General features: G+C 35.3%; 1 protein-coding gene across 1 annotated transcript in view; it reads right to left on the reverse strand.

The window, feature by feature from the left end:
- The window catches only part of TENM4 (teneurin transmembrane protein 4), a 1,646,934-nt gene that overhangs the window by 927,245 nt on the left and 702,148 nt on the right, over window positions 1-17,541 (reverse strand). The window contains exon 5 of the mRNA XM_068654787.1: window positions 12,444-12,518. The gene's annotated coding sequence lies outside the window, so the exon portion shown is untranslated. The remainder of the gene's footprint in view (window positions 1-12,443; window positions 12,519-17,541) is intronic.

The following is a 17,541-nucleotide window of genomic DNA, read 5'->3' on the forward strand; positions in this document are numbered from 1 at the left end:
AAGGATCACTGAGTCCAACTTCTGGTTTCACACAAAAAAATCTAAAAATCTAAAAATTTAAACCATATGTCTGAGAGTGTCTGACATCTACAAGTAACTATGAGCAATTCCACAACAACCCTTTAGCTGTGACTGCAGAAATGACTTAAAAATAGTTTCTAACTTTCCCAAATGAAGAAATTAAGAACTGATTTATAAGGTCAGATCAAAGGTCCAGTTGGCCTCATGTTCTTCTCTGTGAACAGGATACTTTTATTGTACCCTCTTCGTATTTGTTAAAGTGTTCCTAAATGTATAATAGCTATTGGAACTTCCACAACCGAAATGTCCTCAATGAACATAATCAAGAAGACAGATGTTTTATTCTTAATTGGAGAGTATAGATTTGTTTTTCGTATCTCTATTACTGAAAGTGCTATTTTCCAGAATGGTGCTATAAAAATAAAGGTTGATTGATTAATTCAAAACCTACAGCTAGGAAGTGTTTCCCAGGAATACTTAGAGCAAATGCACAGTGGTGTGTGAATATATGCAATTTATTTTGTGCACACTGAGGACCAAATTTGATACATTTTCCTAAGACAGTGATAGATTTGATAAAGTAATGATAATTTTCCCCTGCACATCCCTCCCCAGTATTCTAAATCAGATGAGGATACCAGAACTGTGGACTGTCTTATTGAGATTCTTTAATTATACCATTTACATGCTTATGTCCATGGGAAACGTGAACATATGTGTAAAAATACAAGCAAAACTTGATTTCAGTCTGCAAAAAATTCAAAAAAACCCAGCTTTTCTAAAGTGAAAATATCTGTCAATATTCATTGTATATTGCAAGAGAGATAACCCCAGGGAAGGCTAAGTAACAGCAATGAAAGTTTGTCCTTTAATTTCAGAGGTCTTTGCATCGGTCTGTACCTGTTTTTAAACAAATTGTGAGTAAGAAAAGCAAAAGAGAAGTGTCAGTGGTTTTGTATCATACACGTAAGATGGAAGGCATGAAATGGTAATGAAGCAAGAAACTTCAGGGAATTTACCTGGAAGTAAATAAATAAATAAATAAAAATTAAATCAAAGTCCCCATGAATTGTTCTTTTACTAATGTGGCCATGCTATCCAGACATATGCTGACATATCCTGTACATATCCATGCATATCTTGACATATGCATTTTGTATCTTTTCACCAATATGTTTATTTTATTGATAGCTATAGTGGATAGATATAGTGTTGATAAGCTATACTGGATAGATATATCCAGTGTGTTTCACAAAAACCACCTACCATATTTACTAACTTTTTTTTTTTTTTTTTTTTTGTAACAAGAGTTAGACCATTAGGTATTTTCATGGATCATGGCAACTGGCTTCTAATGAGAAAGTAAATCCTTTTTGACCTAACTGAAGTATAGAAGAGGACATCTCTCACTGACTTCACCTTCCTACAATCAAAGGCAAAACCTATTTTTGTTCCTTTTTAGAAATCTCCTGAACTTGATTTAATTTTTCCCTGTGATGACATGGCTGCTCCAGAACATCAGCCTTCTAAAGGGTAGATGCTATCTTTTAATTACAAGTTTAAATTTATTAATGATCAATTTATAACAAGATTTTTTATGTGTGTGTCAGTTAAACAGCCCCTCTTCCTCCCTAGCATAAACATAGTTTTGATATATTTAAAAGGCTACAGCACCAGTTTAGTTATCTGAATTCAATCTTATGCATGTACTGTAATGAATATAATTATTACAAATGTTTGCAATGCATGAGGAAAACATTCATTGGCATTTCCACTGAACAGGGAATAAATAAATAAATATATATATCTATATATATGTCAAATCCCATGTGTTTCACAGAATCACAGAATCACAGAATTTCTAGGTTGGAAGAGACCTCAAGATCATCGAGTCCAACCTCTGACCTAACACTAACAGTCCCCACTAAACCATATCCCTAAGCTCTACATCTAAACGTCTTTTGAAGACTTCCAGGGATGGTGACTCCACCACCTCCCTGGGCAGCCCGTTCCAGTACCTAACAACCCTTTCAGTAAAGAAATTCTTCCTAACATCTAACCTAAAACTCCCCTGGCGTAACTTTAGCCCATTCCCCCTCGTCCTGTCACCAGGCACATGTTTACCACAGGAGAAAAAGACAGATCTATTAAAAAGTCTTGGAATAAGAAGAAAATTAACACATGAAGCCTTTTTTTTCTTTAGTACCTCTATCTACAGGAAAATACTTTCTCAGGTTTATTGTTACGGGTGAATGAAGGTTTAAGAACTAACACTGTCTTTTGATATGACATAATTTCATGCTTAGTTAACAATATGATGGGCATTGAGAAAACAGTAAAAAAAATATGATGAATCTACTGCTCTGATATAAATACATAGCGCAGTTCCAATCCTTATCTTCATAAAATTATAGTTTTCTCATTTGGATCATTTTGTTTTTTTGGTTGGTTGGCTGGTTTCTTGATATTGCTGTAGATGTATGGATGTGAAACATGCATACCAGGATTTTTTATTTCCCTTTTTATGATGAAATGAGCTAACTTTAAATTGAAGTTTGTTGTAATGAGGATTAGGAAAACAGTCCCTGTTCCCATTATTACTGCATCTGCAATTCTTTGAATTACTTTCAGCTCCTGTGACAAAATGCCTTAATATGATTATTCAAAATTAGTTAATTCATTAAGTGTGAATGAATGGGCCCACAAAATGAAAACATTTACACCATGTCTTGGTTACAATTTCAGATTCTCCTGCCAGCATGCACGTTCAAAAACCTCTTCCGTTCCCCCCTCCTCCCTGCCTTTTCTTTCCCTCACTTCTCCATTTTTATTAAGAGACATAATGTAGTTTTGCTGAAGGTAAACAGATACTTTAGAAAGCCTGATATCTTAGGCTACTTTTATAAAAATAAATTATATTACGGTAAAACACATCAGGAGTTTAAAATAGCTACAGAAATTCTGATTGATATAATGTTAGAGCTAATACTTAGGCGAGGTTCATGCTGAAAATACTGCATAACTTGTTAACCAGATTACTTCACTGATTCCTATTCCTCTCTCATATAATCAACAAAGTCACAAATACTCAAATTCTGTTATTATCAGTATAATATACTAATATATAGACAATATGCACAGAAAATGATAATAATAAAAATAATTATAATCATAGTAATAAGGCCTGTGTCTCTTCTGTACCCTTGAACAAATATATTTCTTGTGCAGGTATATGAACTGCTTGGTTCATGGGACAGGTACCAGTGGCTATGAGAGAGAAGTGAGAGAAGTACTCAGAGGCTGATGCAGAGAGGAAAGAAATGTCTGCTGGCACCTTTTGGCACCTTCTGGCATATGAGATTCGGAAGCCAGTAGGCACTGCGAAAACAATTTCTGCGAAGTATGAGGTAATTTAAAAAACTGATATTCCCACTACAGAAAATGAATGTACTTTACCCTATTTCAGTTATCAAAAGTTAAGAAAGAGAAAACTAAATCCAAGTTTTTAACTCAGAGGAGGTCTGGGATATTTCATCAGAAAGCTTAACTCCAAGTCTAAAACGTAACACAGAATCACAGAATCACAGAATTTCTAGGTTGGAAGAGACCTCAAGATCATTGAGTACAACCTCTGACCTAACACTAACAAGTCCTCCACTAAACCATATCACTAAGCTCTACATCTAAACGTCTTTTAAAGACCTCCAGGGATGGTGACTTCACCACTTCCCTGGGCAGCCTGTTCCAATGTCTAACAACCCTTTCAGTAAAGAAGTTCTTCCTAACATCCAACCTAAGACTCTCCTGGTGCAATTTTAGCCCATTCCCCCTCGTCCTGTCACCAGGCACGTGGGAGAACAGATCAACCCCCACCTCACTACAGCCTCATTTAAGGTACCTGTAGAGAACAATAATGTCGCCCCTGAGCCTCCTTTTCTCCGGGAACATACCATTATATGGCAAAACTTTCTATTATATACATAAATATGCACTTTTTTTTTTCTTTTTTCTATATTTCCAGTTAGGTATTACTTACTTACTAGAAACATATTATTACAGAATATGGCTACTGTCTTTAAGGAATTCTCATTTTAAACTAGATAGTGAATGATGCTACCTCAGTATTTAACATAAAATTTTTATATGAAGCAAACATAAGAGCAGAAAAACTGCACTTAACAAGGTCATGTGCTTTATTGTTATGCAAGGTAAAACTTAGAAGCTGCAAGGTTAATCACTATAATTTGGAAAAAGACAGTATAAGTAAAATGTAGATGCTGTAATATCTATGTAATTAACTTGTAATTGCAGCATAATTGCACAGTGGTTTTGCTTTGCGGTAGATTGCTAAACTGAATTTATACACTGACTTATGAATGGGTTAATTATACTCTTTTTGACATCATATTTAATTTATTTTTTGTGACAAAGTTTTTTCAAGTCATCAAATAGAGTGTATATATATATTAAATTTCCCCCTCAGAACAACACTTAACTTCATTTGTGTTACGAGTAGACTGTCTGCCAAAGTTGTAACAAGTTTAACATGAATTCTAAGAAGTTTTATTTTATACATTTTGAATTATTTCTCATAGCATGTTTCATTAAAAATCTGTATCACTTAAGCTGATAAAGCTGTAAGAAGTTAGAAGAATGAAATCTAAATGTAATTAAATATTATTAAATACATACTAGAAGTATTAATTTTAGACAATAGTGGAGGTGACACAGCCCTTTGCTGTCTCATCTGAGGAGGAAATATTTCATACTATGAAGTAAACCAACAATTGTTTGTTTACAATCTTAAGCAATTTTTCTGGATAGATGTAACAGTCATCTTGGGGAACAGGGAAAGGCAAGAACTCTTCAGAACATGTTATCTCATGTGCAAACAATATAACCTACAAGACAGCTTTGAATATTTGGTAGAATATCGGATAAACTAAAGAAAATTTGTGTTAATTAGTATTTTATTTGTGCAATTAGTTGTTTATTCAGTGTTCTGAAGAAAATGTTGTTTTAAATTCTGTGGAGTAATAAGTCTGATTCTGATCACAGCAAGGAGTCCTAAAAGTGGATTTTTAGGAATAGCTGACAAGCAAGTGTCCAGGGTGTCCAAAAGGTAAGAGGCTGTACCTCTAAGTTTAGGCACAGGCTGGTTAGGGAAACTATAACACAGACATGACAGCATGTGCTGTTAGCCCCAAAGGTGTCTGACACATGTCAGTGTGGGGAAGAGCATGCATGAGCATGAGGACCAAGAAAGCCCATGCTAGTAACCTGAATATTTGTGCCCAGCACTATCCAGTAGAGGCCAGCCTGCTGTCATGCAATGCTAGCCTCCTGGATCTAAATTGCTTGCTGGGAATCAACCTTAGAGGTGTTGATTTTCCAACTCTGCCTGAAAGTTTATTTGACAGAGTGTGATTTGGCCAACCCCAAACCATCCAGAGTGTCTTAACTCTTCACCAGCAAGCATTGATATTTATACTATATATATAACATTACATTATACATGTGTCATAGTATGCTATAAAATTTTATGTTATATAGAGAGAGGTATGCATAACATAATATAAATATCCACAATATAATATAACATATGAAGTGTTATATATAACATATATTCATTGCATTGTATTTACACTGCAAATGTTTTTACTTATAAATACGTTCCATGTTCTGAGACACAAAACACAGTGGCGTAAATATGATGTGTAATCTTAGTTAATTACAAGTAAGCAAATAATTATTTAATTTTTCAATTGATAGATACTGAAGATGGTAAAAGTAAAAGGAAGTAGTTAAAGCACATATTTTTGTAGGAAATTCATGCAACAAATAATATAATGACAAAAGGAAAGAAAAAAAAAAAAGTAAGTGAAAAAATTTCAGCGAGGTCTCATGTGCATGGCACCCGGGGTTTCCAACTAATATTTTCTTAGGAATTCAGTTCAAAGCCAAGATTATTTCAAATCTTTGAGTTTAGTATCAACCAGATCTTGTACTTTTAGCTATCTTGCAAATAACTTTAGAGTACCTTGCTTTGGAGTAAGCATGGCCCTCTGAAACACATCATCTGCCAAAGTGAAGTTATGGGTCCTGTCATCATGCAAGTACTTTAAAGAATAAAGAATTCCCCAAATCAGAAAGTCAGGAAGAAGCTGCCCTTTGGAGAAAGGAAAAAGCAGAAATATTATTGCCAAACAAACTGTATTTATGAACTACATTGTAACTTTAACTGCAGCTATCACCTTCTCCTGTCTCATCACAAACACACAAGGAAATAAATGGGCCTTAGAAACCTGATTTTTTTTACCAGGTAGCAATAGCATTAATATTTTCTCTTACATAGGAGATAACTCAGTACATCCTTATAACTTTTTACCAAAATCACAATTCCATCCATCAGAACTTCATTTGCCACGAAGAAGAAGAATATTTGTTAAACACCCGTTAGAATAGTAGGTGGCTGGAATTCAGAACGAAGAAACTGTATTATTTGTCCCACAGCTCAGTACTATCTGAGTAGATAGACACTCTTATCCTGGTTAACTCTATCAGCTGTAGCAATAATTTACCAACTACACCACAAAAATACAAATATTATACCATGACAATTATACCATGAAACTGCATAATTAAAATATTCAAATTCTTGTTAGGAAAATAGGATGTATAATCATTAGAAAAAGTTGATTTTTGTATCTTAACCTTAGGCTGTGTCCCAGAATAACTTATTTCTTGAACTTTAAAGAGCTGAGAGAAAGTACAAATGTGGCAAAAGAGCTGCCCTCTTCATCTCTCTTACTTTTTGTGGGCATACACATAATGAATCTGGTTCCAGACATTGATCCGATACTGCCATTCTCCACATTTGCTTAAGTATAGAAAATTATGACTCAAGCTATCATCAGAATTAAGTAAGGTATGAATGAAGATTGTGAAAAGAAAGCACAAAAAAAAAGTATCCCTTGGAAAGTATGCTAAGAAGGCTTTTGAATTCTTCCATTGTGTAACAATGAATAAATGAGAATATAGCATATCTCAGTATAATATAATCCTATGTTCCTCATCTATACAAGAATTTTATATGAAAAGCAAAGAAGACAATGCCATTACACATATTGTGATTTGATATATTAGCTGACATGCTAAATATATATAGAACAAAATACCAATTATTATAATTAAGTCATTTATTTCTTTATTTATGATGCTACTGCTGTATAACTAATGTAGGAAAATAAGAACTAACTCTTCACAAAGTTAAATTGTTAGAAAATCATGGTGTAGATATTTAGCAATGGAAGAAATAATGATAGGTCTGCTACAGTGAGGTTGATAAACACACCAGTCATCTGGATTGATTATTTGCTAGTTGCTCTGATGTGCTCTCAGGTTTTATCACACCACCAATAAAAAAATGTTACTACTTCTATTTCTGTTTAAAAACAAACAAACAAACAAAAAACCAACTAGCTAGATTGATGTCCTGCCACAGCTGAAATCATCGTTTCAGATAATAGCCAAAAAATTAAGTAGGAAAAACAAAGCACAAAACAACCAAACAACCACCACCAACAAAACATAAAAATAAGCAAACAGCACCAAAACTCTCCAAAACCTTTTATTTATCCAATCTGGATTTAGCTGACATCCCCCAAGTTGTGCCTTCCTTATTCATCAGGAAGCAAAAAGTTTGAATCCCCTGCAATGTACCTGAAGGGTTACTGAAAAAGGGATTGACTTGATCATCTTTTTCAGTGTTTTCTGAAATTACTGTCTTACATAGAGTCAAATGTTTTCTTTCAGCACACCTGAACTCTCTCTCTTGTCATTTTAGAAAGAGGCCGGGCAACCAGCTTCTTCATGTAAACCCATAAACTGGTTGTGTTCGGCTGGGTTGGGGTAGGTTAGGTTTGGTCCAGTCCTTTGTGACTGGTCCACTTCTAGCAAATCCTGATGCCTCTTTAATCCAGGAAGAGAACGACTCACAACCAAAACTGGATAAGGAAATCTGAACTTATGGCAGTATTGATAAAAATGTTATTGAACAGAGTTGAATACAGAACAAATTCTGCTCCACAGAAAATGTTTACATTTTTCCAAAATAAAAATAAAAATAAATAATAATAAATATATATATATATAAACAATAATGAAATTGCTAGGGAAAGAGTGTTGAGAATACTTCAACTTCAGCCAAAATGGCTTCTTTTAACAAAACATCTTTTTTATCATTTCTATTTCATTCAATACTATAAACATTTTCATTTCCCAGAAAATTCTATTCCCTCTCTAAAAGTCTAGGATGATTTTGAATCCAAAGTAAACATGATTTTGTGAAGCTTCTGGGTTTAAAATAAAGTGCACTTTCTCATGGAGAATGGTTCCATCTACATTTCCCTTGCCAAGTCATCACAGTGCTATCAGTATGCACAGTCCTCACTGTCGACTGTAGTGGGAAGGCCCATGACACCATATCCTGTCCATTCCCTTTGGGTCATGATTAGCCTTTGGAAAACCTCTGAAAGAGTGTCTGCTTAATTTCATAGGGCTCAATGTCCACAAATATTTTTGGCCTGAATATGTGAAATACATTTAGAAGAGACTCCTTGCATCCAGCTAGTGAAATCCATAATGTGATCCTAAACAATATTAACGTGAGAACAACTTTTTCTTGAAAACTGATAATCATTACAGAATGATAGTTAATTGGACAGCAAACAAAGCTGTGTTGAACAGTTACATATTCACTCAGGCGAGTTCCATTCTTGCTTTATAGCTTAGAGAGATAAAACAGCCAAAGTCAGAAGCCATGCCTTCTGTTGTGACTGGGCTCCAAATATCAGTCTGTGGTTTAGGGTAAGTTAATTCACAAGGATATAGGAGATCACACTTGTAGGAAGGTATCCTCAAAGACAGTGAATCTGATAGGTTTCTTTCCTCTGTCATATTGTCCCATCCTGTCAAAGGTCTCATCAGCCCCCTTACGAAGAACTAAGAATAGATATCTCTGAAGTGTTACATGTTTTGTTTTGTAATGGACCAGATGGCATCCAGTGACAGATATATTCAAACAATACATTCCCAGAAGAGGACACTTCTGTTCCTCTGACAGTACCTGAATGATATATACTATCTGTAGCTTCATTAAAATAGACACTAAATCTAGGAGGAGGAGTATTAACATACGCTACCTGGTCCATGTAAACTTGTTTGCTTCTATTCATGAAGAAAACATTTGTGTGTGTGTATGTGTGTGTGTGTGTGTGTGTAAAAGTGGAAGAGGATAAATAGATTTTTGTGCATTTCATTGGCAGTAGCACCAATAAACTCATGTATATCTTCTGTTAAACAGTCTCAAATAAACTGGATGTCCAATAATACCATTGGGCTTAATTTGATCATTCATCTTTTATATATATTGGGTAATAAATCCAAATCTTCACACATGTTTATTATATTTTGTGACAGTCAAGTGGGATCCATATGACAAAGTCTGTGTTCTCTTGCCTAGCCTAGCCTAGCCTTGCCTCTAACAAAAACCAGTGCCTTCATTCACAGCTGCGGTCAGGATTCAGGGTCTGTAGAAGCCTGGCAGTAAAACATATTGAGGCTTGAATACTTTTTTTTTTTTTTTTTTTTTTTCTATTTGAGGCTGAATGCATTCTAATCACTCAAAAGCCTCTAAATAGTCTCTACCAGAATAAAATAAGGTTTTGTTTGAAATCAGATTTCTTTTTTTATTTTTTTTTATTTTAGGAATCATTTTATTTTAGTTCCATAGTTTTGATTCTGTTCCATATTCAGCATCAATTTACTTCTTAAGGAAGGACTAACTTAAGCTCTGGCTTTAGGGGAATAATCACCCATAGTTTTTATGAATCTGCTGTGCACTATTTTAGGTGGGCAGGCAGAGACTATGCTCTAACCCCAGAGGTTACATCCATTTTACCATTTACATCCATTTACTTTCTAACTACTCTTTGAAATCAGAATTTTATTAATCTCTGATGTTTCACTAGCTCACCCTTCTTGCAAAGATGATTTTATGATTATCATTATTATTTTTATTTTATTTTGAGCAAGAAAGAAGCAGTTCCAACTCTTATCCTACAATTAAAAACACTTTTTGTTCTATTCTTGTATTTCTAGAAGGTCTCATTCCAGGTCCTGCTAAATATGAGCTTGCAGAATTGGCTTTCTCTCTCTTTCATGGTAATAACAGTTTGCCACTCTAACTCCTGGCTACAAACACAACCTTTATAGTTAATGTTACTTAAAAGAAATAAGCTGGTATATTTTAAAAAGGATAGATTTAAGTCTGTGGTTAGTCTTAGTAATGTAAGTCCAATAAGATGATAGTCCGCTGGTGTAAAGATTTTATAATGAACATAAAAATCAAGCAGAGTGATGCTTTGATACATCTACACTCAAAACCCCATTTCCAGTTTCACACATTGCATGTAAATGATCAGATATCACAGTCCTGTTAAGAGCTGGTAATTCAGTAACCACGGATTTACTTCAAGAGGGAATGTTTGCTTACACACTCATACAGAAATATAGAAACATCATGTGTAGTGCAGGCATAGAATTTGGAGTATAGAGTAAGAATGAAAAATTCTCAGCATCTATTAACAACTGTTGGGATGCTTGGGTTAGATCTTGGATATAATTTGTCAAATTGCATCAATCAAGTCAAGTTACACTTCAAGATTTAATGGAATGTGACCAACACAATTAAGCACAATAACATAACAGAACAGCAAAAATACAGTCTTGAAAATAGTGGGTAATGACACTACTGTGTTGTTTTAAACATAGAAAATGCTCTTGAATTTTGGGGAGCATTTTTAGAATACAACATGCTCCTGACCAAAGGTTTTTGAATGTCCTCACAGAAATTTAAAAGGACAAGATCATTTTTTTTTCTGGCCATTGCACTACTGAGGATTTAATTTGCAATTAAATGAGGAAAAGGAAACTAATTGTCTTCAACTTTCTGTAACAAATTTGCTCTACCTTCATATTAATATAGATTAATATAGAGTGTATACTGCTCACATTTAAATGTAGTTATACACACTTAACTTTAGACAGTAGATTGCATATGAAAAGCGATGAAAAACTTATTGACCAAACTTTTACAAAAAGTCCATTGCTTTATTTGGCAGCCAAAACCTTAATGAACTTGTGATAGAACACTGATGAATTTAATAATGATAAGCATGTCAACACCACTTGGAGAACCTGATCCCAGACAAGAGCAGACAGAAAAACACAGATCTCATTAATTCTGCTGTAAAAAGATTAAATCTATAAGATTTGCTTGAAAACAGACAAACATTCAGTGTTCCCAGGGGAGAAATAATCTGTCAAGATCTGGTCAAACATTAGATATCTCTATATATTCCTTTTGTTCCTTAATGGTGAATTGTTATATATATGTATAATTATGTGTGATCTTAAATATTTTTCTCAATGCACTGCAAACCATAGATATGATGATTCATACAGAAGACTGAGCAGGCTGTTAGACTGACTCCATGCTGTACACATTGGTGGTAATCCCTCCACACACGGTAGAAGAGGTTGGTAAATCCATTTGTTTCCAAGTACTGGACTCCCATCAATCCTGTGCTTATCTTAGATTTTATCATTTGATTTGATTCATTGTTGCTTAGAGCAAGAATTCACAAAAGCACTTACAAGAGATAGATAGATCCATTCTCAGTGGGTTTTGTTGATATTTATGCAATCCTCTCCTTTAAAATGATGCAACCTTAAGCTTATGACTCCATGCCTCCAGAAAGAACCGTATAATTTCATCTCAATACAAGAACATTACCTATTCAAATCCAAGATGCACAAGAAAAGACATCTCAGTGGAAAACAATGCAACCTAGAGATCAATCTTTAAAAATCCTTAAATCACCTTTTTTCTTGGGGGGATGGGAGACAGAGGGCAGAGGGGAATCAAAAGCCTGTAAATCTCCTGTCTTATTTTCTCTGAGCTAAGGGTTACATAGCTGATTTTCAAATTTTATGCCAAGTGTAGAGTGTTCAAAAACCAGATTTAGATCCTGAGGCCTTAAAACTCCTGCAGGGTGAATTTCTTTACAAAAAGGATTGTTTTCTGTAGAAAGGCAATCTCTTCCCACAGGCTGCTAAAATTTAAATCTGTGATGGCATGTCTGACAACAAAACAAAAAAGCCCACAGGTGCTGTTATAACTAAATAAGCTGCTGTAACAACAAAGTTTTTATAGCATTAAAAATGCAACAAACTAACTTGAGTTTCTAAATTAAATATAAATAAATAAGTAGAGAAAGAGAATTTCAGTTACCACTTGGCAAGCTAGAAGAGTCTGCAAGACTATGAAATTGTCCAAAATTTGGTTATCTCTTTCTTACCTTAATTACAGTTTTTCACCAATGTCTCAGAAGCAGAGAACAAACCATTTATTTGAGCCAAGAAATATATCCATCCTAAAAAAAATAAATAAATACTTTAATAAATAAATGAAAAATGTCCCATAATTTCAGAGAATATGCTTCTCTTCTATCATACTGGAATTAGAAAATAATACCGAAGTTATATTCACAGCCAGAAAAAGAAAGAAGGTTAATTATATGTTCTGTGAGGAGACCATAGCCATGTGAATCATTTAGTGAACACTACACTGAGGAGACAATGCAACAGGAGTGAAGGTCCTTTTTGTGTCACTGATTCAAACAGTTTTTAGCAAATAACCTTTTTATATCTTTGTTTTACACATCAGATCTTCTTACCTGTAATTCACACAATTTAGTATACATATATTCTTTAAATATACTACATTAAGCTATAATATACATGAAAATATTTGAACTGTAGTAAGGTCTGCGAGTCCGTGTTCCTTAGCCAAAACATTGAATTAGTGTTATATACAATGAAAGGAAAAAAAAAAACACAACAACAAAAACTGGTCCTTGTATACATAACTATACATAACTATATTTAAAAGTATGTCTTATAATGTGACTGTCCACTCAAGAATGGGAAACAGCATACACACACACACAGGTATATATACACAAATATATTTATAACTATATATACATATATATATATACATGTATATTTAAGATGGCAATAAGGAGTGGAACTGTAAATCCTAAAAACTTCTGATATCACTGCATATTCACATACTGTTAAACCACCTTAGAAGATGATCTTGATACAGAAACTGAAGATCTGATACACCATTTTCCTGGATACTTTTGGAAATTTCTATGAGTGCAAAAGAGGGTAGAACATAGATAATTCTGTGGTTTCTTTTTCTACTGAATAAATGTTGTAGATGCAAGTCAATGAGCAACCAACTGTTGAATTTAAGCCCACAGAGACTGAATACCATAAACTCACCTGTCTACAGACTTAGTTTTTAACTGCTCTTTTTAACTGCTCTGCCATCACTTTATCTTGTGTGGATATAACACAAAGTAGTGTTGGTTGTGTAGCTGTAGCAAACTGGGGAGAAACATTTTGGAATTTGTGTGGTTTGTTCATATGAACTTTATATTTCACAGAATCACAGTCTAGGTTGGAACCTAACTGCATTAAATACACATGGTGGTTTTACCCAACTGGGTAGACGAAGTCCACCATGACCACTTTCTCACTCCCTGTCCTCAAAGAAAAAGGGGGAGAAAATATGATGAAAAAGGCTTAAGGAAGGACAGGAAGATCACTCACTTCTGGAGCAGAATATTTATGGTTTTCCTTGAAATTTTCACAGCAGAACCTGGTCTTTTAGTTTTGACTGCCTGTGGAATCAAAATCATTCAAAGCTCTTAGCTTCCTAAAAAGTCCCAGAAATGATACCTGGTTATCTGATCACCAAATACTTCTGTCATATGAGGCTGAAATGGGAGATTTTGATGCTGCTGACTCTGAACCTAAATCTGATCAGGGATTTGGCCTTAGACCTAACTCTCCTGGTGTTTCATCTTCAATAATTGTCTAACAACAACTTACACTGTTCATACCAAACAAAAACACAGGTAAAGGACACTTCTGCAAGTAGCTGGCTCCTGCTTCTTGTCCCTGTTTCCCAGCTGCTGTGCATTAGGCAGCAGGCTGTTTTAACCGGGCAGTGACAGTTAAATAAATGACAAACTGCCAGGAAAAATCAGCAGCTGCTGATTTACAGTGGCAGTGTTCGTCACTGAAGTTTTGGGGACTTCCTTCACACTTAAAGGCGCAAGCTTACATGTTGCCTTTGCCTTCAATAAAATAGCAATGAAGGTAAAAAAGATTAAAAAGAGAAAATGTGTGCAGAAGAAACGTTTTATTCAGAAAAAATGCAAATATTTTGTTTTCTTCTTTAATTTATTAATTTATTGGATCAAAATATTACTTGCTTAAAGATTTTAAGCTGAGTTCTTCATATTTAGACTGCATGGATGAATTCACGTCTGTCTCAAGTGATTACTTCTTCAAATTAGTAGGCTCGATACCCGGGTTGGCTGAATACAATCAAAAAAGTCCCCAAACCAAAAAGATCCAAACAACAAAACAAAAACAAAAACAACAAAAAAACAACCAACCAATCAAAAAGACGAGCCTCACACAGCCATATGCTAAAACACTACTAATATACTGTACGTACATGTACATCCCCCCATACAAACCCTCTTTCCTGAGGGCTCCAATTTCTTTCTACCAGCTTTTACATGGTTACTGGCTTGAATTCTTTTATTTGTTACTGAAAAGATGCAATGAAACATTTAGAAAAATGTGAAAGCAAGAAAACCATCTCAATAAAAAGTATTATTTATCTTGCCCTAACATAAATCCTAGACAAGTCACACACTTATGAATGTGTTGGAGTTATAATGATTTAATGAGTTACAACTTATCAGTTGAGTTGTTTTGAATTACTGTTTGCATGATTTTGAGTTCTCCTCTACTTTCAGGTTAATGAAAAACTTCAAAATTAGAAGAAGGTAATTTAGCTAAAATATCTTCACTTTGTATTCAGTATGACTACAGCTGAACATGCTTGTAGTTACAGAGCTTAGCTAAGAGAAAGGTGATACTTATTAAGCCAATGTGACTGAAGTCTGTACCTACAAGAAACACTCAGATGTTTCTTTATCACAGATTTCAGTGATTTTACTCTACCTTGCACTAATATGGATGAAAGAATCAAATCAAAATGAGTCACGAATCTATTAGGTATTCCTTCTTTAATTCCTACTCTTACATTTTCCCCTCTGCTCCTGTGACAGTGTTTTTCTCTTTTGACTTGCTTGTAAAATTTGACCTTAGTTCTTTCTCAGAATGCAGGCACTACATGGCTGTGTACCACTTCAATGTTAATGAGTGAACAGTTATAAAGTCTTGCAAATTACAAGCACTTGGGGGAGAATGCTGTTCTTTTACTCAGAGAAAATTTAATTTCTTGACCTGGGTTTGGAGCTAGAAAAGATGAAAAATAAAGTGAGAGAAATTTTTCTATCAGAGCAGCTGAGGAAAATAAAAAATAATATATATATATAATAATATATATATATATAACCTAGTAACTTCAAAAACTACTACTTAAACTTTTTGTGACTGTAGCTGCAGTCATGGAGTCCTCCCTGGAACACAAGATAGTCCTTTATGAAAATTCACATTCATGTGGTAAAGGAATTAGAGAAGGGATGAAACATTGCTTATATATACAAAGGCAAGCATGTGAGAACAATCCCATCTTCATACAAAACCAGCAACAATAACAAAATGCCCATATTCATTGCTGAATTTAAGCACTCAGAAAAGTGTCAAATACCTATACCTGGCCTCTGATCTCATTGTATCCCCCTTGATTTTTCTCTTTGTCGTCTTCCTAAGATAGCCCTTTCCTTGGTGAGACTTCTTGGCATGTGTTGAGAAGTAACCACCAGGGAAATCGCAGTGAACTTAAGTCATCCCCTCCCTTTCCCCAGGTAGACTTCTTGTAGGATATAAACAAGTTGCTTTGATACAATTTCTTTAGTACAAAAAGAAACAACATTAATTGTTCTAATTTATATTGATTTTTACAGGTGAGAGATGACAGGGTGCTCACTTAAGACAGATTGCAGTACATGATGAACCTTTAACATATATACTTGTAAGAAAAAGGAAGAAACAAATGTGTCATGTTTCACGCTGTAGACATGGAGTTTTCATTTAATGATCACTTTTCATGACTCCTAGATCTCTCTGATTCCAGTCTTCCATGACTGATTCACACACAAAAAAAAAAAAAAAAAAAAAAAAAAGGTACCTGCCATGAGGTCATGGGGCAAAACAGAAGCTCCAACTCTACACAGGAACCAGGAAGTGCATACCCCAGGTTGCTCACCACATCTGCAACCTCGGGTGGTGATCCTTCCTGACTGGATTTGACGTCTTCACTCTGATGGGCAGCTAAGCTCCACTATTGGCTGGAGCTCTGTCCCAGGGCCTGCTCCTGTGGGGGTTCTCCATGGGCCGCAGCCTCCTACAGGCCACATCCCCCGGCTCTGCCAGGGGCTCCTCCATGGGCTGCAGTGTGGAGACCTGCTCCATGTGGAACCCATGGGCTGCAGGGGGACAGCCTGCTCCACCAGGGACCTCTCCCCTCTCCACAGGCCATGGGGGAACTGCTGCTGCATGCCTGGAACACCTCCTGCCCTCCTTCTGCACTGACCTTGGGGGCTGCAGCACTGCTTCAGTTCTCACCCTCTCTCCCAGCTGTTGTAGCACAGCAGTTGCTTTTCCCCTTTCTTAATTGTGCTCTCACAGAGGTACAACCAATATCACTTGTGGCTCTGGCCAGTAGCAGGTCCCTTTTGGAGCTGTCTGGAGCTGGCTTTAATTTGACATGGGGCAGCTGCTGGGCTCTGCTCACAGAGGCGACCCTGGAGATCCCCTGCTACCAAAATCTTGCAATACAGTGGATAACTTACAGGAGACAGGAAAATAGGAAGGACAATAAGAGAAGAAAAAAAAATATCTCATCATCTGGCCTATGGTATGGTATATCATCATTGCTCTGCACTATGAAATCATTAATTAACAAAAATACTGACAAGTTTGCCTGAGACTACATGGCAAATTGCCTCAAATGACATTTCAAATTCTTTCCCTGTAAGCTTCAGCTGTGTAGGAAACTTCACCCAACTAGCTGCAAGAGGAGTCTGGAAGATATTGTGCCTCTCCTGTGCCATTTTAGCATCACAAAATTGGATAAAGGAATAATACCAGCCCCAGGCAACCACAGTGCTGGAAAGAAATACAGTTTTTTTGGTCTGCTTTAATTTATTTATTTTTCCCAATTCTCCTTGTGGAGTTGAGTGGAGCTTACATCTCTAAGTTGTAACTTCACCTTTCTAAGGCATATATTGAAGTTAGAGCCTATCTATTTTGTTATCTCTGTTGTGATGTTTGCAGGTTCATACCTATAAAATACAATTAAAATAGATCACTCTACACTATTCAAGTGCTTTTGCCCAT

Source organism: Anas acuta, chromosome 1 (assembly GCF_963932015.1).
Source record: "Anas acuta chromosome 1, bAnaAcu1.1, whole genome shotgun sequence".
NCBI classification, from domain to species: Eukaryota; Metazoa; Chordata; class Aves; order Anseriformes; family Anatidae; genus Anas; species Anas acuta.